Here is a 24,354-nt window from a genome sequence, read left to right as displayed (position 1 = left end):
AAACTCTGGCAACATCAAAATAAGTTGCAATTCTGGCTCAGGAAGCATAACCCTTGCAAGTCTGGGCTCATTTTCCAGAAATGCCTGTCATTGGTACAGGAGGATAAAGTTCATGCATGTTTTATTTATCTCATTATTCTGATAGTTCATTCATTCTTTTCAACACATATAATACCTTCTGTGTGACAGACACCGTGACACATGTGGAAGGGGTGACATGTCAAGCAAGATCCCTGCCCTAAGATGACCCATACTTACATCCTGCTGAAATAGAGGTTTTAGTATTCACTTCCCAAGTCTCTATGTACCAAAAGAGAAATAACAAGAAGCAAATAACATCATTAATTTATTCACAGATTCTTTATCCATTCATTCAAAAAAACACTTACTGAAGTTCTGCCATGTAATAGATGCCACACCAAGTGCCAGGAAACAAGAAAAAGATATGGAAGTAAGTATCCAGCAATCACATGAAAAAGATGACTGTGGCTATAAAAACATTTTAAAAGCTTAAAAATGGTAAAGCATGCCCTAAATGAAGTTGAGTTAGAATAATGAAAATGATTGCAAACAAGGCCCATTTTCTTAACAAAACATTAACATGTTGATTAAAAAAAAAAACCAAAACCCTAAAAGGATAACTGATTTAATGAATCTTTGCATTCATTTTTAAAAAGTGAGGAAAAGAGTGACCAATAAATATACAAAAATGTGAGGAACCTTATTTACAATTAGATTGGCAAAATACTTTATTTGTGAATCCCAGAGTCAGTGGGCATAGGAATATGATGCTAACTTTCTGGAAGTGAGTTAGTCTTTTTGGAAGACAGCCTGGCAATATCTGCACGTATTTTAGACTCAATTTCACTGCCAAACGTGTATTCAATGAGCATACTCACAAAAGGACACAGAAATGTTCAGGTAGAAGGAAGTTCTTAAGGTTATTTGTAGTAGTAAAAAACTGGAAATGGTCTATAGGTCTATCAATAGAGTTAAATGGATTATTGCACACACAAAGGGAAATATTATGTGCCAGGTAGTAAGACTAAGATGTAGATCATTATCTCTAAAGACACATACAGAAGAGCTTCAAGATATATTGCTAAGTTAAAAAGAGCATGGTGCAGAAAAGTAGCCATAGTACTCTCTGGAAAGATCTGCAAGAAAATAGTAATCTTTTATCCCAGACAGTCATGACCCGTCGATTAGAACTTGTACAAGGGACACCAACATGCTTTCCTGCTCTCTCACGTGGAAATATTTACTGCAAGCACGGCTTTCTCTGAACGATGTGCTTGTCCAAGATCTTTGAAGATTTGCACATATTTAGAATCAGGAAGAAATGAAGCTCAGTACATGGTTTCAAAGGAAAGAGGACTAAAAGCAGAGAGGAGAGGAGAGAGAGAAACATAAGCAGCAAAGGCTAGGTAAGGGGATCAACTTGTCTCAATTTGCCCAGGACTTTCCTAGTTTGAGCCCACATGACAGGAAGCTCTTGCGTCCGAGGCCATCTGGAACCACGGTCTACCTAGCCTGCCCTAAAGTTACTACAGAGATTTACGCATTAACTGAAGGCAGAAGGGAAGCTGACAGGCTTTCTTTCCTGCCCACATTCCAGCTCTCCTGTACCTTTGCCTAGAGGCCAAAGGTCCATACAATCTTCCATATCCTCTGGTGCAAGGATTTTGATGTTTGCTTTGATGATGTGACCTTTCGGATTAGGATCTAAAACTGGGGGTTTTCTGGAGTTTGTGTACAATTTTCCAGAACAAAAGAAGTTATTGTGAAAGAACTGTGATGGAAGGAATTTAGATCTGAAGAAAAAAAAAATTATTTGTAGTGCTGGGAATAATAAACCCTAAGAGGTTTTCAAGAGGGAAAAGTTCAAATAGATCAGAAACTGAACTGGTATCTATGATATTAAGTGAGACAAAAATGGGGGGGGGGTGCGTTTTAGCAGAAAACTTTTCAAACAAAACACACCAACCCTTAGGAACCACTGGATGTAATTAACAGCACAGATGCTTCTTCTGAAACCATCCATATGACCCAGGATCCTCTGAAGGGAGTAGCTAACAGCAGAGGATTTAAATTATCCCCAGTGCCAGGTGCCACGCTATGTACAAGTGATCACCCTTATCAACCCTAATATGGTTTAAGGAGAAGTCCCGGGAAAATCTCGTTGTTACAGTGTCCATGGCAAGAAGGAAGCCAAACACTGGGAACACACGTTACTTCCCTTTTGTCCCTGAAAGCTGGTAATATTTCTGATTTGAGAATAAGGGCATCAGAAGCATAGCTCTTCGGTGCATGACATGCTAGTATTCTTCTCACATATGTCCCGGCCCCACAGTAACCATTTCCCGAAGGAAAGCTGAAGCTCTTTCAGCTTGGTTGCATTTTCCAAGATTTCCTGCAGACAGAAATCCTGTAATTTACAAGCTATCTAGTCTTCTGCCTTCAACACTTTGGCTCTTCTAGAGGGTGGGTGTATTGCTTTTCACATTGATAGATCAGCAGCCTCTGATACTTTTTCAAAACCATATTTACTCAGCCCTCTGGGCTATTCATGCAATCCTTCAACCAGTTAGGTAGTGAGTGCAGGGGCTGGAGCTTCATAAGTGAGTAAGACACAGATTTTGGCCTCAGGAGGAACTGGTACATTAGAGAAAACTTGTAAGACAACTAATGTTGGGACATTATACGATGAAAGAGGTGTGTGTATGATTATATGGAAATATGGTGGAGAAAAGCTTAAACTCAAGAGGAAGCCAGGAACTGCCATCTTAAAGGGCAAGGAGGGACCCTCTGTTTTCTGTAAGAGGTGAGGGTGGGAAGACTTCCAAGGGTGGTGGAACAGCTTATGCAAAAGCTACAGAGTTATGGGAGAAGAGAGCTCCATCAGGAAACCACAAACTGTGGGAAGGAATCCAGAGAAGAACAGGATGGAAAGAAGGAGCCTGAAAAAATTTCAGTGTAAGCAGACCTGGAGGGGAAGGTGGAAGAAAGGCATTCATACTGAGCATTTATTTGTGTGTGCGTTAGTCGCTCAGTCGTGTCCAGCTCTTTGTGACCCCGTGGATTGTAGCCCAGCAGGCTCCTCTGTCCATGGAATTCTTCAGGCAAGAATACTGGAGTGGGTTGCCATTCTCTTCCCCGGGGGGTCTTCCTGACCCAGGGATCGAACCCTGTTCTCCTGCATTGCAGGGAGATTCTTTACCATCTGAGCCACCAGGGAAGCCTTTATTTGGTACCAGACCTCTTATAATTGCTATCGTCTATGATTATTCCAATCATCTTCTAAGAATAACCTGTTGCTCCATCATTCTGACGAGGAAACAGAAGACCGAGAAAGGTTGTATACCTGGGCTGAGCCACAACTGGAGATCAGGTGCATTTGATACTAAAGCCCTTGGCCATTCTGTCAGGACAATGGGAGGTAAAGAAGTCTAAATTTTCCCTAGAAGACACTGAGGACTCTGATGGATATAAGCAGGAGACAGATACAATCAGAACTGCATTTTAGGAAAAAATTACTCTGACAGTTACAGGCAGGAGGGATAACTAGAGACAGGGAGAACCTCAAGGAAGCTTTCCCCAAAGGACAAAGAAACATTTTTCTTTTTTCTTGTTCTTTTTGCAAAAAGGTCAGTGTCTCATGGCTCCTACAGAAAAGCTGAGGTTTTCTCAGGCCTCAGTTTTGTCCCACTTGCATTTATCTTTAGAAACATCCAAGTGGGAAATGTAAGTTACAAAACTGATGACAATGGATCCTGGAAACTCCGATCCATCTTAGAGGGGAGCAGGGCTGGGGAAGGAGTAGAAGGGCAAAAGAGTAGTAGATTTCCACAGTTGAGAAACACAAAATGTATACAGATGTAGCCCCATGAATGATCAGGCTGGCAGAAGACATTCATTCTTCTAAGGGCAACAGCTGGAGATGCTGGGAAAAGATGAAGCAGTTGCAACTTGCACTGATGTAATTAATGCCAAAGGTTATACTCCTGTTAAGTGATCCTGCCGCTTTAGAAGTTTGAGGTGATGGCTGGCCTAAGAGCTTTCTTTAGCCATATGTCTCAGTGTAGCTATATATAAAGTCAAGTCATATCCTGTAAATTGAGTCTAGTTAAAGAACTCAGGAATGGGGGTTGGGGGGTGTGGATCAGGATCTACACCCTGGGCTGGTGGAGTTAATTTACTTCTTGAATTGAAAATCTGAGGGACTTCCCTGGCAGTGCAGTGGTTAGGACTCCATGACTTCACTGCTGAGGGCATGGGTCCAATCCCAGGTTGGGGACTAAGATCCTGAAAACAGGACTGGGCAGCCAATTAAAAAAAAAAAAAAATGATGGTTGTTATAATGTCTCCTTGGGTTGAAAATACAGACTTTTTAAGATATATATTCATTAAAAATTTTTAATTGGAGGGTAATTGTTTTACAATATTGTGTTGGTTTCTGCTATATGTCAACAGGAATCAGTCATGAATTGACTTTTCAATCTCCCTCCTACCTCCTAACCCTCTAGGTTGTCACAGAGCACCTGATTTGAACTTCCTGAATCATACAGCAAATTTGCATGGGCTATCTGTTTTACATATGATAATTTATATATTTCCATGCTACTCTCTCAATTCGTCCCACCCTCTTCTTCCCCCACTGTGACCACAAGTCTGTTCTCTATGTCTGAGTCTCCACTGCTCCCTGCAAATAGGTCCTCTGTACCATCTTTCTAGATTCCATATATATGCATTAATCTATGATATTTGTTTTTCTCTCTCTGACTTATTTCACTTTGGATATATATTCATTTTGTAATGAAAAAGGTAAACCAAAAATCAGAGTACTGAAGTTCTTAAACACTACTTTGTCATAAGCTATAGTCCAGAAGGCTAGAAATTGGTTTTGAAAGAATTAGAAAATTAGAAAAACATTTTTTCAGTGAAAATTTTGCTCCTTGATCTTTTTCAGAAATATATATTCTGTTGTATACATATAACATGTACACAGATATCTATCTGTATCCTTTAGCAGGTAAAAGTGTCTGCACCAGATGGTAAACATTTTGAAATGACAAGCAAACATTCTCATCCTCAATATATGATTACAGGAACTGAAGCAGTAATAATATTCCTTGATGTGATTCTGTCAGAAAAGTTAAAACCTTTACCAGATTTACATCTTAGGGCCAAGGAAATAGTAATTCTGAGAAGACTGCAAAAGTCTGATTAGACTCAGGAATCATCTGAGTATTCCTTTAAAGGGAAACTTTGTTCCTTTGAAGGTAAGCTGCTGCTAAGCCACTTCAGTCGTGTCCGACTCTGTGCGACCCCCTAGACAGCAGCCCACCAGGCTCCCCTTGTCCCTGGGATTCTCCAGGCAAGAACGTTGGAGTGGGTTGCCATTTCCTTCTCCAATGCATGAAAGCCTACCAGGCTCCTCCATCCATGGGATTTTCCATGCAAGAGTACTGGAGTGGAATGCCATTGCCTTTTCCTTTGAAGGTAAAAATTATACCCATACATACATGTTCTACTTGTAAAATCAGAAAGAATCTTTCTCCATCTATAAAGTATAAGCAGTTTATACATACTATAAGTGGATATTTTACTTACGGGGCAGGAGGAAAATTTCAGAAGTTTCAGGATTTACAGGTAGGAAGAAAATGCAATGTAACTGGTAGACTAAAAAGACAACCTATTTGGTGATTTTTAAACTCCTAATAAAATACATTTCCTACAGATGCTATTACTTAAAAATTCAGTTAGAATTTATTTGCACTTACAAGTGAAATATCCCCCAAAGTAAATTACACCACAGTCTAAATAATCTTTCAGTTCTTTTTCTGTAGCTAACCTGCTTGCCCAAGTAAGTTGTGAAGGCAATTTCAGGATGTTCACCACCAAAACCACCTTTAAAAAGTACTTTAGGCGATACCTATAATTCACTGATAAGGCCCAGAGAGGTAAAATAATTTGTCCAAGTCACAAAGCCATAATAATCTCTTATTAACAAAATCACGACTATGGACAACTTCAGGGTCTTGTTTTTTGGTGTTTTGTTGGTTTGGAGGCAGTTCCTGAGGGCTCTTGTCCTAGAAAGTAAATGCAGTAAAGAGGCAGAAAGGTGGGTCTCATGGTCCCTGGCCTCACTTCATCTTCAGCAGTCCTCTGTGTTACACAGAGTTATATCCTGGGCTTCTTTCTGAAAAACACTGATTTGAAGAAAGACATCTTCTGAATGAACGTTTCAAGTGAGTACATGCTGGACCTTGCTGATATATTGGCCAAGAAGAAGAGAAGATGACCTGACATCTACGGCCACTCTACATGCTGCAGAAGGCCAGTCTGTCCAACTCATCTTGGATTTTCCCTCGGAATGTAACTTGGTATTCTGTGGGCTAACTGACAGAGAGTCTCAATGTTCTTGTAGTTATTATACCTCCAGGGGCTCCCATCTGACCCCAGACAGTTTTCTAATTATCTCCTTGTTTTCTTCCAAGGACCCATGGGGTGTGGTTAGCTTGGGGCGCTTAAGGCCAGCCTGACTTTTTGGTGACATCCCTACTTTCAGGTTAGGGACACACTCTCCCAAACTGGACCCACCCAGCTGTTTTTGTACAAGCCTCGAAACTCATGTGACTGACTGACTGAATACTGGGTTGATAATAACTGCAGGGAAAACGGTAAGAGGTAGCAAAAGTAACTATGATGAGATGACAAGGTCACAGCATTCCTGATGTGCAAGGAAGGTAAATGTGCGAGCACGTATTTACGTCCCTGGGTCAGGGAGATCCCCAGAAAAGGGAATGGCAACCACTTCTCCAGTATTCTTGCCTGGAGAATCCCATGGACGGAGGAGCCAGGTGGGCTACGGTCCACAGGGTCGCAAAGAGTTGGGCACGACTGAAGCAACTTAGCACATAGCACACAAGGAAGGTAAATGAGTTCAACTGAGTTTTCCACTAGCCTCTTTAGAAATTTTTATGATTGCTTCCTCTCAGCTTTAGTTTTCTATTTTACTCCTGAGATGCATTTCATCTTCTCCTTCATATAAGGAGGCTCCAAATTTAGTTTCCTTTCTTCTCAGCCTCCAAGCTCTCCAACCTCACATTTCTTCCTCTTTAAATTCTAATCACACATAAGGTCATATAGGCTTACAATCGGAGAAGGCAATGGCAACCCACTCCGGTATTCATGCCTGGAAAATCCCATGGACCGAGGAGCCTGGTAGGCTACAGTCCACGGGGTCGCAAAGAGTTGGACACGACTGAGTGACTTCACTTTCAGGCTTACAGTCGGAGAAGGCAATGGCATCCCACTCCAGTACTCCTGCCTGGAAAATCCCATGGACGGAGGAGCCTGGAAGGCTGCAGTCCATGGGGTAGCTGAGGGTCGGACACAACTGAGCGACAGCACTTTCACTTTTCACTTTCATGCATTGGAGAAGGAAATGGCAACCCACTCCAGTGTTCTTGCCTGGAGAATCCCAGGGACGGGGGAGCCTGGTGGGCGGCTGTGACATGACTGAAGTGACTTAGCAGCTTAGCAGCAGGCTTACAATTCTCCCAGACTGCGTAGTATTTCCATATCAAAGCAAACTTGAGGTTGTAATCTTCATGTTTGCTGCTATGTCACTTCAGTAGTGTCCGACTCTATGCAACCCCATAGACGGCAGCCCACCAGGCTCCCCCGTCCCTGGGATTCTCCAGGCAAGAACACTGGAGTGGGTTGCCATTTCCTTCTCCAGTGCATGAAAGTGAAAAGTGAAAGTAAAGTCGCTCAGTCGTGTCCGACTCTTAGTGACCCCATGGACTGCAGCCCACCAGCCTCCTCTGTCCATGGGATTTTCTAGGCAAGAGTACTGGAGTGGGGTGCCATTGCCTTCTCTGAATCTTCATGTTTAAACAGTTGAAAAATAAAACTTTTCACAGTTTTATTGGGGGAAAACCTGACCTCAGGCAATTAGTGACTAAATGACTTGCCTTCTGGCTAAGCTTTGCCTAAAGATGGGCCCTTTCTGTGTAGAAACCACACCATTTAGTGGCTTTTAAGCAGAGTGGGGGGGTCTGAGAAAAGTTTTGTATTAACACTTTCCTAATGTATATTTTCACTTCATTGAGTATCTTTAAACACTTTGCTTCTCCTATCATGAGGACCAAAATTTCTTGCAGTGCTCACTGCAATGAAAAGATCTTCCATAGAATAAGACTTTAAAAAGTCGGTTTCTCAATCCTCACAAGTCTTTCTTGAAGGTATCTGCTTGAGGAATCTGGAAGATTTTTTTTCCCAATAAAAAGTATGTCATAATGGTTATAAAAACAATCTGGAAGTAATGGATTATTGGGGGGTTACACAGGAATATAAATAAAGTAGGATTGGGAAACATGTTCTAAAATTTATATTCATTGAAAGAAAAAAAAAAAACCTTAGTGTCTAGAGAGGCACTAAGTTACTTTTCCTTCCCTTTCTTTCCCCTCATCTCTTCCTTTCTTTCCTCTCTTTCTTTTTTTTCTCCCTCCCCTATCCTTCCTAGGACTCTCAAGTCTTCAGTTATCTCCAAACACTTCTTCAAATTCAAACTCCAGTCAATTTGATTCCCTTTTACAGTAAGAGTTCCATTTTGAAGACAACTAAATTTAAATGTCACCATCAATAAATCAACTAAAGGATGAAGGCGATTTATAGCATGAGCAGAGAAATTGATTTAGCACAGGGATTAAGAGGTTACTGAGTCAGCCACATGCAGTCTGGCCTCCAGCTCCACCACCTACATCCCTGTGACAGTTAAAGAAAACCACACATCCTCCTGTGAACAATGGCGGTAACACTACCTATCTCCAAGGGTAATTGTGAAGATTAAATGATAATGTGTTCATTAAAAGCTTAGATATGCCTGGAACACGGTAAGTACTCAATCAAAGTAATTAGCATAGTATGACAAAACATTATTATATCTTATACTACTCATATCATTGCAAAGTGATAAAACAAAGGACACTCCCAGTATTCTACCTAACTCTGCAAATGAGCATCTATTTAAGTGCTTCTAGCATGTTTCACCCCACTCTAGTACTTTTGCCTAGAAAATCCCACGGATGGAAGAGCCTGGTGGGCTGCAGTCCATGGGGTCGCGGGGGGTCGGACACGACTGAGCGACTTCACTTTCACCTTTCACTTTCATGCATTGGAGAAGGAAATGGCAACCCACTCCAGTGTTCTTGCCTGGAGAATCCCGGGGACGGGGAAGTCTGGTGGGCTGCCATCTATGGGGTCGCACAGAGTCGGACACGACTGAAGTGACTTAGCAGCAGCAGCAGCAGCAGCAGCAGCGTGTTTACAATTATTTCACTCCAACTGACATTTTGTAAAAAAATATTTGATGCCCCTACCAATTTAGATCTTAGTATCCTTGGGTCGGGGAGATCCCCTGGAGAAAAAAAATGGCAACCCACTCCAGTATTTTTGTCTGGGAAATCTCATGGTCAGAAGAGCCTAGTGGGCTACAGTCTATGGGGTCACAAAGAGTCAGACGCAACTGAGCAACTAAAGAACAACAATCAAGAATCAATTGGCAGGCTTTGAACTTGGGGGACGTGCAACTGAGTCTCAAGAATTCTCCAGCGTTGATGCTGGTTCACTGCTTGTCACAGCATGTACCTCCATCCCTGAAGCTGGCAAGCAAAGCAGAATTAGGCAAAGGCACTTCAACTCACGCATGATCAAGTACTTTCCCTTTTATTATAGAGGTTCGCCACATGTCTTGAAGATCAGAAATCCAAAAAAAGAAAAAGAGGAACCATAAGGAACTCCTCTATGGTTCACAAAAGGGAAACATCTTTTTTATGACTTTACTAGTCTAATTTTCTATTGGTAAAGAGAAAATAATTCTTCTCTTATCCTCAACCTAGATGGCTAGTTGTGTAGAAATCTACAGATGCTGTGGGTCAGGGGATGTGAGTTCTGGCCACTGACCAGCTATGACCACTGACTACTGGGCCGAGTCACTAGCCTTGTCTCTAAAGCTGGACCTTGCACTGATGATCAGTGAGATCCGTTCTTGCCCTAACAGCCCGTTAGTTCACACCAAGTGACTTTTCCAGATGAACTAGAAGACTGTAAATGGTATCCTCAGGGAAGACAAAACAAGACCAAAAAAAAAAAAATCAAGGAATGTTATTCCTTAGGCTATTTAATGCGGAAAAAAAGATGGGTAGTGCTTTGAATGTTAATCTTCATGATAATTTAACTGTTAAAATTAGTTTCATAATGAATTGATTGCCTGTAACAGGGCTTTATGTGTCTTAAGCAAGAATTTTTGAGCACTGAGTGTATAAAGTTGATACATCTAGGTGTCCTGGACTTTGACGAAGTTTGGCTTCAATAAAGTCTATCCTGTAGCAACCTGCAAGCAAGTAGACAGGCAAGAAAAATGCAGATTTAACGTAAATTATTTAAAAGGTGATATATAAGTCACATCAAAACAAATGATCAGCCTAGTTAGACTGACCAACCTGGTTATAATTTAAATAGTTATAATTTAAATAGATATGTTTAACAGAGATCTTCAGATTGCCCTGCTAGAAACCTTTCCCCTTTAACAATTAGAAGTTGGGAAAAAATAAAATAAAATAAAATACTCGTATCCAGAAGCTACTTTTTGTTGTTGCTGTTATTTTATAGATATCTTTGCTTTTGTAAAGAGATGTGAAAATATAGGTTTTTATTACAGAATATATATATCATTAAAGATAGGAAGTTGGAAAATGTAGGAAAAAACACATTTTTAATCTTAAAGAAAAAATAAGGTGGATGAGGGAATGCCCATTTTCAAGTAGAAGGATGTTTTTGGCACTCTCCAATATGGTCTCATTTAATCTTTGCAATAATACCTGATATCACCATTCTGTGTGACAGATTATACAAATGAGGCTCATGGATGGGCAGCGATTTCCTGAATTTACCCAGTAAATAAATTAGGAGGTGGATTTAAACCTAGGTTTGCCAGGCTCCCAAATTCATCCTCTTCCTACTCTTTTAGGCTTCCTCTCGTTCTCAGTGCTTGTCTGGAATTGGGCGTAGGGCGAGATGGGTGGGGGTAGAATGAGGAGTCCCAGTTCACATCTGATGGGCAGAGATTATGAGAAAATAATACTAAAAGATTTATTGACCAGCTTGAGTTACTAAAAATGTACATCCATCTTCCCAGTATGGTTTTTAGAAAATCAGATTCCCAGTGAATGAATTTTAAATGCAATTTTACATTCTCCTGCAAAGAATGTACTAGATAGAAACCCTTCCTAGAGATATAAGAAATCTACTGAATTAAGGTAAAAAAACATGATGCCAGACACGCAAAGGCTAAAAGATATCTTCTATCTAATGATATTAAGCCCTACCTGAAAACTACTGATTGCCCTCACACAATTCCATGTCCAGGCAAATTATGCAGAGTTTCTAATGAGTATAAATATATTCATTTAATTAATTAATATATATTTAAGAAAAACTTAAAATATATGCCTGAAAGACAATTTTAATAGGTGTAAAAAACCCAAAATCCTGTACTTACTGAAAAAAACAATACTGAAAATAAACTGCAGGAAGCTTTTTTCCCCCTAATGGTAACTTTTGAAATACTAACTTAATATGGTTAAATACTTTATCATTATGTTTTTAAAAGGTTTCTAGAAAATGTATTTTGCTTATATACACATAAAATGTATTTATGTAATGCCCAAGATACTGTTAACATTTGATCCTTGCTAGAACAGATTTTGAATTTTGAAGCATGAGCATCTATTATTTATTAAAAATATTTTCAGTTATTTAAAAAACAAACAAACAAAAAAAAAACAGTTCTAGGCATGAGGGGTAATTGCTACAGGATAGAAATGTAACATGTCCAAGCCACTGAAGAGTCATTTCTTTAAAGGAAGACAATAAATTAGTTGTTTCACCAAGAAATGGAAGTAGCCTGACTCTCTTCCAAATCAAATAATGCAGTCCAGTGCAAAGTGTTGAAGGAGTTTTGATACTTTTATTTCCAAACTGGATTTGGAGAGCTTCTCCTTATTCAGATTCTGTTGAGAGAGGAGCAGTAGGACTTAACCTGATAAAATAATTAGATAAGGCTTCCTATAGAAAAACTGCAGAAAACTATTATCTATAGCTTTATTTCCTGAGTAAAAATTTACTTGAATGAAATAAATAGCAAAGGATATACTTAAGTTAGAATTAAATTCCCCTTGAACAGTGCTTTCACATCTCTGACCATGATATCAAGAGTTCCATATAAAATTTTAAAAATCAAGTGTCTTTGATACCTCTGTTTTAAGTATTCCTTACAACACAAGAAAAGAAATACTTATCATGAGTTTTCAGTTGGATTGGGGGAGACTTTTTAAACTAAAATGTTGCTTAAACCTCCAAGTTATTCCTAAGATGGATTCAGTTTTGAACAAGCTGATAAAATTAATTGCTGGTCCAAGCTGCCAATATTTTTCAATGAGTTGGGCAGCAGTATGACTGAACTGGCTAAACTGGAACAGTGATAGTGATCTGTAATCTCATCCTGAGTGTGACTCCTGAAGATCACACATTTTGACACTGTTTAAATCTCCAGTCCTTTAATGATTTTCTGAAAATACGGATTTTAGAATTTCTTAAAGTCCTGTTTTTGTCTCCTCAATTCTAATTGGCTCTATAAATATTTATAACTAAATTTGAGAGCTTTAACTTAGTAACTATAATTTTTATCATTGGTTTCTTTTGCCAAAATTTCTATGTTTCTCTCCAACAATGTCCAGTGAGATGTGGCATTTATTTTTTTCCCATAAACTTCTACTATTTGAAGACGTTTTTCTTGGCCTTCCCATTCTCTAGTCTCCATAATCTTTCAAATAAGACAGCCAGTTACAAATATCACCCACAGTAAATTACGTTAGGCCACCAGTGTGCAATTTATGGGCATGAGGGGATTTTCGAGAATGTCTTCCTAACTCAGCAGCCACTTGCATCATTTATATCTGAGTTATTTCCTGTTTTTTCTTAGTAGAGGGATGATGGGTACTCAAGCCAATAATCTTTATGAGGTGATTTAGTCATGTCATTAATGGAGGTATCTAGAAAAATAAATGCGTTTTCCTGAATTGCTGGCTTTTACTTTCCTGGAATTTTAGTGGTAGTGACTTTAGAGCCCTGGTTCTTCAAGGTACAGACTGTGGGCCCTTATTTTAGTTGAAAGGAGAGGAGAAAATTATATTTGACAAGTCAGGGGAGAAAGCCTATTTACAAAACCTGAAGGAGACTTTTCTGTTTACCTTTTACTGTAACTCCCCAAATACTGCCTAAACCCTCAAATTACTCCTCTAAGCTTCTGGGTCTCATCTGTTTCATGGAGATAAGGACAGAGCTGAACCTCACGTGGAGGAAAGGGAGGATTCCTGCAGGCAGAGAGCACAGCCTGGCACCTGTACAGGAAGCTCTCAATACAAGCTATTTATTATTTTAATTAGGTGTTCCTTGTATTTTACGTGTAACCTATTCTCCCTGGAATAAATCCATCCCCAATGAAGATTTTTAAAAGGAATTCCATAGATGACAGGTTATTCAGTATACCCATTATAAAGATCTACGGGAAATAAAACCATTTACCAAAATACATATGTACTTATATGCTATGCTATGCTAAGTCACTTCAGTCGTGTCCGACTCTGTGCGACCCCATAGACGGCAGCCCACCAGGCTCCCCCGTCCCTGGGGTTCTCCAGGCAAGAACACTGGAGTCGGTTGCCATTTCCTTCTCCAATGCATGAAAGTGAAAAGTGAAAGTGAAGTTGCTCAGTCGTGTCCGACTCTTAGCGACCCCAATACATAGTATATAAAGTAAGTGCATATATGTATATGTTTTTTAACGTTGTTCTAAACAGCAGGAAAAATGTTTCTATTACCCAAAAGCCATGCATGATCCAAACGCACCAATGATATTTAACTATTGTTCAAAGGAAAAGCTGTTCAACTTCAGGCTGTATTGCTTTTGCCCAGCATGGGCCGGGGCATGAGGATCACGTGTAAGAAATGCCAGACCTATTTGAGTAATAATGGTAGTAATCATTGCCTAAACTCGGCCATCATCAGTTTTCCTAGAATTTGATGCTTTGAGGTGTGAATTGTTCCCCTCCTCCTCTTCTTTAAGAGTACCCTTTACTTCAAGAATACCATTTGCTCTGAAACTAACACACATCCTTAGGCTTAACTAAGCAGAAAAGCAAACAGAACTAGAAGCACAAATGCTGAGTGCATCTAAGTGAATGCTCTGCAACTGAGTCCAAAGCCAATTCCAAGCAGTTTGATCAACAGTAAGTACTTCCTCTTAATCATTTAGGGATGGACAGGAATTGCTAAGCCCTCCTTCCTGTAGTATTTAGTTCTGCCACTAAGAGACCTCAGGTGCTATCTTATTTGGAATTTAATTTGTCCTAATATTCCTCCAAGAGCTACGCCAGCACACCACATCAGTGTATTCCAGTCAATTCCCAAACCATGGAGAAGCTGGCTTGCAGCATCAAGCACCACTATTAAAATCACCAGGGAACCCTGGAGTGGGAATTTCAGGCACAAGTTACAGCTTAGGGGCAAAAAGAGGTTTTATGACCTTGAGGGATACTGGGATGGGGATTTAGGAGAATTTTAGAGTCTGGAAAAATAGTTCTTAAGATTTTCGTGTTAGGGTCCTAGGACTGGTTCTCTGTGGTCGTACAGGTGAATTAAAAGACAAGAGTAAAACATGTGTAAAATAGATAGCTAGTGGGAAGCTGCAGTGTAACACAGGGAGCTCAGCCCAGTGCTCTGTGACGACCTAGAGGGACAGGATGGAGGGTGGAAGGGAAGCTCTAGAGGGGAGGGATATATTATACCTATAGCTGATTCAAGTTGTTGTACAGAAGAAACTAACACAACATTGTAAAGCAATTAAATTCTAACTAAAAAAATAAAAAATAAAAAAATAAGACAAGAGTAAACTTCATCTTTCCCCATCTCTTTGAATTTTTCTTGCCAACATATTTGGAATCAAGCCTGACAACAACTCAGAATGGCTTGGCAGAGTTGTCCAAAAGGAAGCAGCTTGCAAAACAAATAAGAAACAAACTCATTCAGACAGATTTTTTTTTTTAAACCTGAATACCCTTTTTTATGCCATCTCAGCAATTAGTTGGAAGTCTTCAGGTGAAATCCTGACTCTGAGGGTTTAAAATCCAAGTGTGAAAATTACTCCAGCCAGGGCTACACAACAGGCCCCAGGCATTTCAAATTTGAATGAATGTTTTGGGAATCTAGCAGGCTTAAGGGATTAGTCTCGAGTCCCACCACGTGGGAGGTCCAAATTCAGAGCCTTGGAGCTGGAAGGAAGATGTTACAGTTCCGTCGGTGGAGGAAGGGGAGCCAATGCTGCTTTTCTAAGAAAGAGACCTTTTCTGGGTGGGACAGCAGGAGGGAAGAAAGCCAGTAAGTTCTGAAGTAAGATCATCACAAACAGCACAACAGAAGAAATGGCTTTTGGCCTAAACTTGCTCAGTCTTCTCGATTGGTGACATGCATCTGGAGTCTTCTCAGAACACCCAGTTTGTTCAACATAAGTATTTATTTTTCCAGGAGATTCCAGGAGCATGGGCAGCCTGGCTGAGTTTCTTCTGAACTGCCACTCTCAGAGAATTTTCCCTTCATATCATATACTTCAGCTTGGAATTTTGTATTCAGTTCTGTGATTTTTTTGATTAATACGGGCCCCACTTCCAGTCTGTGATTACAGGGACTAAGACCAGGAAGAAACCCTCTTTTGATCATCACTGGATCCCAAGAGTGTTGCCTAGGTCTGGCACATGGAGACGACCAAGAAATTATTTTTAAAAAATGTTGTCCAAGCTGTTAAATAGAGCAGGTCTGGAGATCTAACCCAAAAGCAGGCAATTCACATGCTCACAGGTCATCAATGGCCTATAATACACAGGAATGAAAAATTGTCCAATTATATTTATAAATGTGTAGGTTCTATTCACTCGTAATTATAAATGAGAAATTGCAAGTAAGGTGTTAGGAGATGCAAAGAAAATGCACCTATAGGTGGTTTGAAGTAAAACTGGGGCTAGAGAAGCTATGGCAAGCCACGTGCAAGCAGGGACAACAAAAAACCAGAGATGAATCTAGAAAAAGAAACACTAGATACACGAGCAAGCAAGCAAGCATACACACAGCACAGTCTCAAGAAAGATACTATACATCCTACAAGCAAAAGAGGAAGTTAAAGTTCTCTAGAATAGTGACGATTCCTCAAAACCTTTAACTGTCATTCATGGAAGAATGACTTTTGTTTTGACCTAGTTATTTTTGATAACCAAGCCAATCTGATGGGAATGTTACCATATGCTGATGTGAGACTTTTGTGAATTACTGTGTGATGAGAAGACGCTTGCTCTTTGTCAGTAGCTTGGGAATCTGGAGTCCTTTCTTGGAACTCACAGAGTGTTGCCAGGAAAAGTCATCAAATAGCTTTGAGTCAAGGAAATGATACTCTTCTGTCCCATACTGACTGACTGAAAATATGGTCACTTGAATAAAGTATAATTGTGTTCTAATACTACATGGTGTTCCCCTCAGCGTTTCTGAAATTGAATTACACACAAGAATTCTACTTCTCTTGGATCTCACAGGTCTGGGGTTGATTTCTATCTACTGCTTGGAGTTCACTTCCTGGTAGTGATCAGAGCAAGAGGCATTATCTTTTTCTAGTCACTAGAGACTATCTGGAGTTCAGCAAAAACCTAATTTGTGAGATCTCTGGCAAAAATGAAATTCTTTTTTATAATCGCTTTATTTGCACAGACAGTACTCCTCATGTATGGGAGCAGAGGGACACAGGCTCTTGAACATATCTTTGCTTTGTCTTGTGCTTAAAACTGGGCACCACTTCTAACTTAGAGAGATGTTAGGAAAGCAGAGGCCAAAAAATGACAGATGGGGCAGGGCCTGGGCCTGGGAGAGACTGCAGTCTTCCTGCACTCTCTGAGGACTGAGAGGAGAGTGACACAGGATTAGGGAGCAGAGAAGAGGGTAAGGAAAGAGATGGTAGACAAGGAATGGGAGGTCACAGAGAAATAGGGAAGTGAGACATAAGATTGGAAAAAGCAGATGGTATAATGAAACGGGAATGCGAGGTGAGCACAGTGCAGAAGATAAGAAAAGGAACGACTGTGGAAAAAACTAAAGTGAACTTCAATGAAGTGACAGAGACAGCAGAATTTTATTCAGGGTGTGGAATCTGAAACTATTACTGCTAAGGTTTGAGTCCTAGCTCTACAGCTTTCCAGAGTTTCCAACTAAAGGAAATAACCTCAGTTTTCTGTGGAATGATGGAACCATTCCACCTACTTCTTGGGCTGTTGGGATAATTAACTGTGATCATGTACGTCAAGTCTTAGTACTGTGCCCGGCAAAGAGTTTGTGTTACTATTACCAAGGTTTAAAGAGGAGGGACAGAACACACAACAAGATGAAGAAGTAGGGAGAAGAGATATTTGAATAGTGGAAGAATGGAAAAGACAGAAGTGAGCTTCTGCTAATGATGCTTAACCGTACTTTCCCGGTATTATTGAGGTGGCCAAAAAGTTCATTGGGATTTTCTGTAAGATGTCACGGAAAAGCCCAAACAAACTTTTTGGCCAACCCAATATAATCCAAGTTCCAATGTCCATTATATCATTTCTACCTGTTTTAATAACCCTCTGGAAAAAGAAATATATACTGAATATGAATACCTTCTTAAAAGTATTTTTGTATTGAACTAACCTGTAGTAGTCTGCATTTCCTTAAGAGTTTAAATTATTCCCTGGAAATGATTAAGATCAAGGCTACACAAAGCTAAGCCAGTCATCCAAAAAACCATTGGTTTATTTTCCCTTCCTCTTGACTGTATTGACTAGCCATTTGATGGAATTAGCTAAATTGACTGGTTATTTTGAAATGTGTTAACCCAGCTGTAGACAGTAGGGAAAACAGAGTTCCCTGTGTTCTTGGTGGTGTATCCTTCCAAGTTTCTCTCCACAACATAAACCACTTCCTTTTGCTTGAGGTCATTTTGCTTTTCTCATTAGTCTCACAGTCCAGGGGCTAGTGTTGAGTGCTGAGGCAGCTCTAAGTTCAAGACCATAAAACAACTCAACAGAATTGGCCCAAAGCACAAAAGGACGGCTCTATGGAGTCATCCTTCTCCTGTCAAGAAAAGGAGGAGGAAAGTAGAGGGGTAGGGTAGCCAAAGTATGAAACAAGATATCAAAGAGATCTAGCCTTACACTGGGGAGCAGGAATGAAAGCACAGCCCAAATCAGAAGGAAAAAACTCATTACACTCATCACAGAAATGCGCCAAGGTGCACTTGGCACGGAGCTGGATGCTGGCAGATGACAGACATTCCGCGTTAGTATTTCCACAAGGCTGAATACATACTGTGCTCACAGACTCACTGGTGACCAAGGGATGAGAGCCCAGCCTACACCGACCATGAGTAAGGCTACTCTGAAATGCCCCTCAGAACAAATCTAAAGAGTTTTATCCTTTTCACAAAAACCTGTCCTTTTATAGAACCACCTGAGTTATTTACCATATTGGCCAATGGAACCACAGGCCAGTAATGGGATTGCTTCTCATATTCTGATTCAGAAGTGTGACAATGGAGACCATTCATCACCCACTTCTTTCAAGCTATTCACTCCTATCAAAGGGTTTAACAAGTACAGTTTCATCCCACTTTTCCTTCCTGTGCGGGGAAAAAAAAAAGGTTTTCACTGTTGGCATCAACCGCCCTATGTTCTGCTTCTGAGGTCTCCTTAATTACCATTTTAACAAGTCCTGAGAAGAAATATACGAGGACTTTCTGGGGTCTAGGTCTCTGGACACACACAAGTGGAGCATAATGGGATCTTAGGCCCACACACTGTGAAGACACAGCATTGAACTGACATTGCGCTGGGTGGCTGTTTGAGAATAAAAAGGCATAGATGACTATGTTTCATTAGAGTCATCCTAGAGGTTATACTAGAGGTCAGAGTTACGCTAGAGGTAGGTACCGGGCTATGGGAAGACAGAGGAGAAGGGCCTGGTTCAACCTGGAGAAGGGAACAGGACTTAGCTTTCAAGAGTCACCTCACCCAAAGAATGAGGTGCAGTGAGCAGAAAATTAAGAGAGGAAAGTGAGTTCCAGATGAGGAGAAGAGAACTGTCAGATGCAGAGAGCTGTGAGACATGGTGTGCGTGTGGGTGGAAGAAGCCTCTGCTACTGAAAGAGTCAGGTGGCAGGGGCTGCCCAGAGAGGTGGCGTGATGCATAGCAGGGCAGGGGCCTTGTGCACCAACGCTGAGGAGATTCAGTTTCATCTCGTGACTGATAGAGGGTATTATGACATTTGCTGAATGTCTCATTTTTCAACTACAATCTGGCTGTGCCCTGGAAGGCAGAGCTAAGGAGAGTACACCAGAGAAAGACTATTTAAGAAAGTGGTTCTCAAGTTTTATTTACAGCAAGAAATACAGGGCAAAATGGTTGTTGTGTGTATGCATCCCAACATTTTCATAAAATAATACTTCTATTTTCAATTCAATTGTGTATCATATTTTTAAATAAAATGCTACACACAGCTGTGTAAACTTGGAGACCATACACCCATCCATGTCTTTATTGTACTTTCTAAATGTCTCTGAAACCTGTCCTCTCCTCTCCAGCTCAATATTTCGCAAGTCCAGGCACTTACCAGCTCTCCCTTGGATTACAGTAGGAGTGCCCAAAATATATATATTTTTACAACTGTATGGGTGTATGGTCTCCAAGTTCCATTCTAGGATAAAAGTGCTTCTAACTGAGACAGGAAAAACAGATTTGCAAAGAAATAGATGAATCCAATTTTGAAAATAATGGAATATGAACAGGTATTGGAATCCTTCACAGGATGGGCAATACAACTACTAAAGCATATGAAAACGTCTAGAGAATGCGCTGAATGAAAAAAGCAATGACTCACATCCAGAAGACTCACGTTTAAGGCGGGGGGCGGGGAGGGGGGTGCTGCGGCAGAAGGGGAGGAAGATCAATCATGAACTACGGTGAAGAAGTATTCAGAGCAGCAAGAAGAAGACAGTGGCATCACCCAGAAGAGAATGGCTCCCAGTATGAAGGCAATGAATAAAGACTTACTGAGTAAATGAATGAGCAGACAGTGTCAGAGGAAAGCCTCTAAGATAAGCAGGGAGAAGGTACGTAGGAGCCCACTGGAACCGTAGTGAGAGCAGTGGGAACAGAGGGTCTGTGAGAAAGTCCCACTCCAATAGGTTGAGGAGTCTGGGAGATGAGGACGTGGGGCAGCTTGACTGCCTGGAACCTACTCAAGGATCAGTAAAGGAGGAGTTCCCAGACCTTGCTGTTGTTTGGTTTTGTATTGTTTTTAAGACTGAGAGAACATAAATAGGGAAAGAGCCGGAAGAAGTGAAGAAATCAAAGACTTGAGAAAAAGAAAGGAAATCAATGGAGCGAGGACCTACCTGGAGGTGCTGGGAGGAGAAAGGACCAAGTGTACAGAAGCAGAGGTTGACTTAGAGCAGGAAGGAAAAGGGACACAACAACCGCTGAGACTGGAAACAGGGAAGAAAAGGCTGGGTCTGGATGGCAGGAAGAGGATGTAAAAGCTGGGAAAGCTCCTGTCCTGACAATGAGTTTCTTTTTTACTTTTTAAAAATAATTTATATATATATATATAATTAAATATAGTTGGCTTAAAATATTTCAGGTACACAGCAAAGTGATTCAGTTATACGTATACACATACATTATTTTTCAGATTATTTTCCATTATAGGAAAATAATTTCCATTATTATAAGATATTGACTATAGTTCCCTGTGCTATACAGTAAATCTTTGTTGCTGGCTGCATTATCTGTTTTTTTGTGTGTGTTTTTTTTTTTAATTAGAAATCTAACATTGTATTCATGTTGACAGTGTGTTTCTTCATTGAGCAACAAGTGAAGTCATTTACTGAAAGCTGATGAGCAGTTGCTGGTTCAGGAGGCTTGAGAAAGGGGGATGAAGTTTGGAATAAGCACCAGTGGGGCTGAGACAGGGAGCAGAACAAGGATGAAATGTCAGGTGAAATTGAGGGTCTAGCTGACGAGAGTGTTGTTGACTTTATCAGAATTCCAGCATGAAGCATTGTGACGTGGGATTTTTTTTTCCCCCAGGAGTTCCGATAAGGAAGTGGATGGGTTTCTCCCAAGAGGTATAAGAAGAGTATGGCTAAGAATTTGAGAGAAACTGAGTTGACAAGGAGGAGAGGCTGGGTAAGGGTTCGTTTACTTAAAGCAGATTGGAATCTTCAAATTAGGGGACTGCCAGGAAAAAATACTTTATTTCCCAGTCTCCTTTGCAGCTAGATGTGGCATGTGATGGGACCTGAGTCAAGGAGATGTAAATAGAGGCATTACATGGGATTTATAGGAAGTCTCTTCTAAAGGAAGGTGTGTGCTGGCCTTCATCCATCTTGCTGCTGGCAATTTAGATGTAATGGCCAGAGTTCTGGAAATCATTTTGGACCATGGAGGCAAAGCCCATAATCTAGGGATGATGGAGGAATTATCTAAAGGAACCATAGGTCCCTAATGGTCTTAGAGCTTTCATTCCAGTTCTAGACTCCCCATTCTGAGTCTCTTTTATAGGAAAGAAATATAAATTTCTGTCTTGATTAAAGCATAATTTTTCAGGTCTTTTTCACTCACTGAATAAAATTCTGCTAAAACAGTGTCTATATATAGCAATTGGAACACATGTAGGGCCGCCTTGGAAGAGAATATTAACCCTCCTGCATGTAAACCCTAACTAAGCAGGAAACATAGTAAGTAAAGAAGTGTTGATCTTTTAGGAAGATTATAGACTGCTCTCTTTTTTTTTTTTTTGCCACACAGAGTGGCATGCAAGATCTTAGTTCCCCTATCAGGGATGGAACCCACACCCCCGGCAGTAGCATCATGGATTCTTAACCACTGGACCACCAGGGAAGCCCCTGCTCTTGATTTGGATGGAGAGGAAACAAAGTTAAAAGTTGGACTTCTTCCTTACATTTTTAAAAAATAAAGCAAAATAAAGCCATATGGATATTACTGGATTTTTTTTGCTTGTAACACTAAGCAGTCTTCTTTGTACCTTTTGTAAAGAGATGTTTTAAAATTAATGGCAACATTAACACCCAGGATGACACAATTCCATTGTCTTATACTTTTTTCTCCCTCCCTGAAGGGTTAGAATTCCCATCAGTCAGCATAATATGGTTTAAGCCCAAGCCTAGTAAATCTCTTGTATTGCATTGTTTTTAAAGTGACTAAACAGCTGTAGTTTTCAAGGTCAGCTGAATCATCTGCCCGGGTCACATGTGTTTCACATGTCAAGTAATGTATATGGGTTCCACTCCATACAGGGTTGTACGGAAAAAGACATTTGCAAACAAGTGATCTAAAGCTGTGTTTCCAAACAGCTGCTATGGTTATAGGGGTAAGAGTGCCTACTGTAAACCATTTGAGTTTAGGACTATGTTTGCAATCTGTCAAAAAGAATATTCATTACAAATCACAAGGTCCAAACCAAGGTCAGTTTATGATCATAATGACACTCAGTTAAGTATTCAATCAGGATAAAAAGTAATAGCTGATAACTGTGATTATTATCACGATGAACTTGTTCAAATGCAAGTGCGAAGAACGTGCACTGGGTAGAGAAACAATGCCAGCCAAACACATAATTAAAAAGAAACCTAGTTAAACAGCTAAAGAGAAAGGACTTCAAGTAAGGAGACTTGGCTAATCCTCTTCTAATTCTTACTCCAGGCAACATTGACTAGAAGCAAAAGACATGAATCCGGATGCTAGTAACTCCCTTAACAAGCTTGAGTAATTGATATAAGGGAGATTGATGGAAGAGCGAGAGGATGACCTCAGACTTAAGGAGTTTAGGAAGAGAACTTTCTTAATTTTTTTCCTTTTAAATTCACATTTTAGCTCAGAGCACAGTTAGAGATGTCTGGCTCCAATAGAAGGAAGGAAAAGGGTATTGATTTTTGGGAGTCCTTCCTTCACTGGGTTCTCCTAACTCAAAAGAAATAACTGGCTTTGAATAGTGGCTCTGACAGTGAATTTTTACTGAGTTCTCATTATGTCCTTGATATGTGCTCCTCAAAGGCCCACAATGGGTCTCCTCATCTTGCTTATATTTACTCCTAGTGATCTCTCAGGTGTGATACATGCTGAATAAAGAAGACTGTCTTCTGACCATATAACTCCCCCACAGGTTTCAAGGCTGGTTTCAGTAAGCAAAACCCTAGACACCTCTAAGTCAGAAGAGTAGCGCAGACAGGCATAGACAAATACCCACTCCCCTAAGTATGGGCTCCCTTTGAGCTGGAAAAGGCCTCTCAGATCTGAGTCACTTATACAGTCGAGTCCCTGAGCATGTTTCTGTCCCTAATATTTTGTTACTCTAGGCAACCATCAAGTCCACATGAAGACTTTTGCCAACTGGAGAGGATGACTAGCCAGGGGAGCCAGAATTTCCTTTTAACTCTTTGTTGAAAACTCAAAACAGCAAATGGTGTCAAGGATAGCCTCTGAAGATCCACACTGGGAAAAGCAGAATTCATACACTGACTGAGTGTATATTATGTTCACATCTTAGGGAAAGAGAACTAAAGAAAACAAAGGCCCATTAATCACAAGCATGCATTTTTAAACAGTGAAACATTATAAAAAGAGCTAGCTGGGTCCTTAGATAATATTCTCTAATATTCTCATTTTATTGAGGAAAAACCAGGTTCAATTACTGACCAAAGGTTAAGCAGGAAGTTAGTGATGGATCTGGGATTATAGCTCTGCTCCCTAAACCCTGAGGTCATTGATCTTTCCACAAGTTTCAGAAGCCCAGAGCCAGATGCAAAATGAAGGAATGTCAATAAATCACAAGCCATCACCTCTCTTTTGTAATACCAAATGGTCCTGGGTGAAAAGGGCTGTTTTGCTGGGATGCTGGAAGCAATCCTAAATCTCTGTGGTTGGGTGGTGATCATCCATTAACACTCCCATCATAAACTTCTGGCCAGGTGGGACATTTCATTAACTCTAAAGTATTTGGGAAATGTTCAAGGTCCATCACTGCTTATTGTCTGAATGTGACCTTTGGTTCTACTGATTCTTATAACATTTATTTTCAGTGGCACAATCCTGAGACTAAGATTCATGGCATCTTTTTTATATGTACAATTATATCTTGCCAAGCCC

At 40.3% G+C, this 24,354-nt stretch overlaps 1 protein-coding gene and 1 long non-coding RNA gene across 3 annotated transcripts in view; one reads left to right on the top strand and one right to left on the bottom strand.

Annotated features, from left to right (window-relative positions):
- Positions 1 to 24,354, bottom strand: part of PDE4D (phosphodiesterase 4D) — an 849,844-nt gene that overhangs the window by 182,323 nt on the left and 643,167 nt on the right. The gene's annotated exons all lie outside the window — the stretch shown is intronic.
- On the top strand, positions 21,088 to 22,122 carry LOC129633326 (uncharacterized). The gene is made up of 3 exons (XR_008705029.1): positions 21,088 to 21,184; positions 21,277 to 21,375; positions 21,997 to 22,122. It is a non-coding gene; the product is annotated as an uncharacterized LOC129633326 (long non-coding RNA).

The sequence above is a fragment of the Bubalus kerabau genome, chromosome 18 (genome assembly GCF_029407905.1).
Source record: "Bubalus kerabau isolate K-KA32 ecotype Philippines breed swamp buffalo chromosome 18, PCC_UOA_SB_1v2, whole genome shotgun sequence".
Taxonomy (NCBI): domain Eukaryota; kingdom Metazoa; phylum Chordata; class Mammalia; order Artiodactyla; family Bovidae; genus Bubalus; species Bubalus kerabau.
The sequence above is the reverse complement of the archived record's forward strand: the minus strand, read 5'-3'. Positions and strand labels throughout refer to the sequence as shown.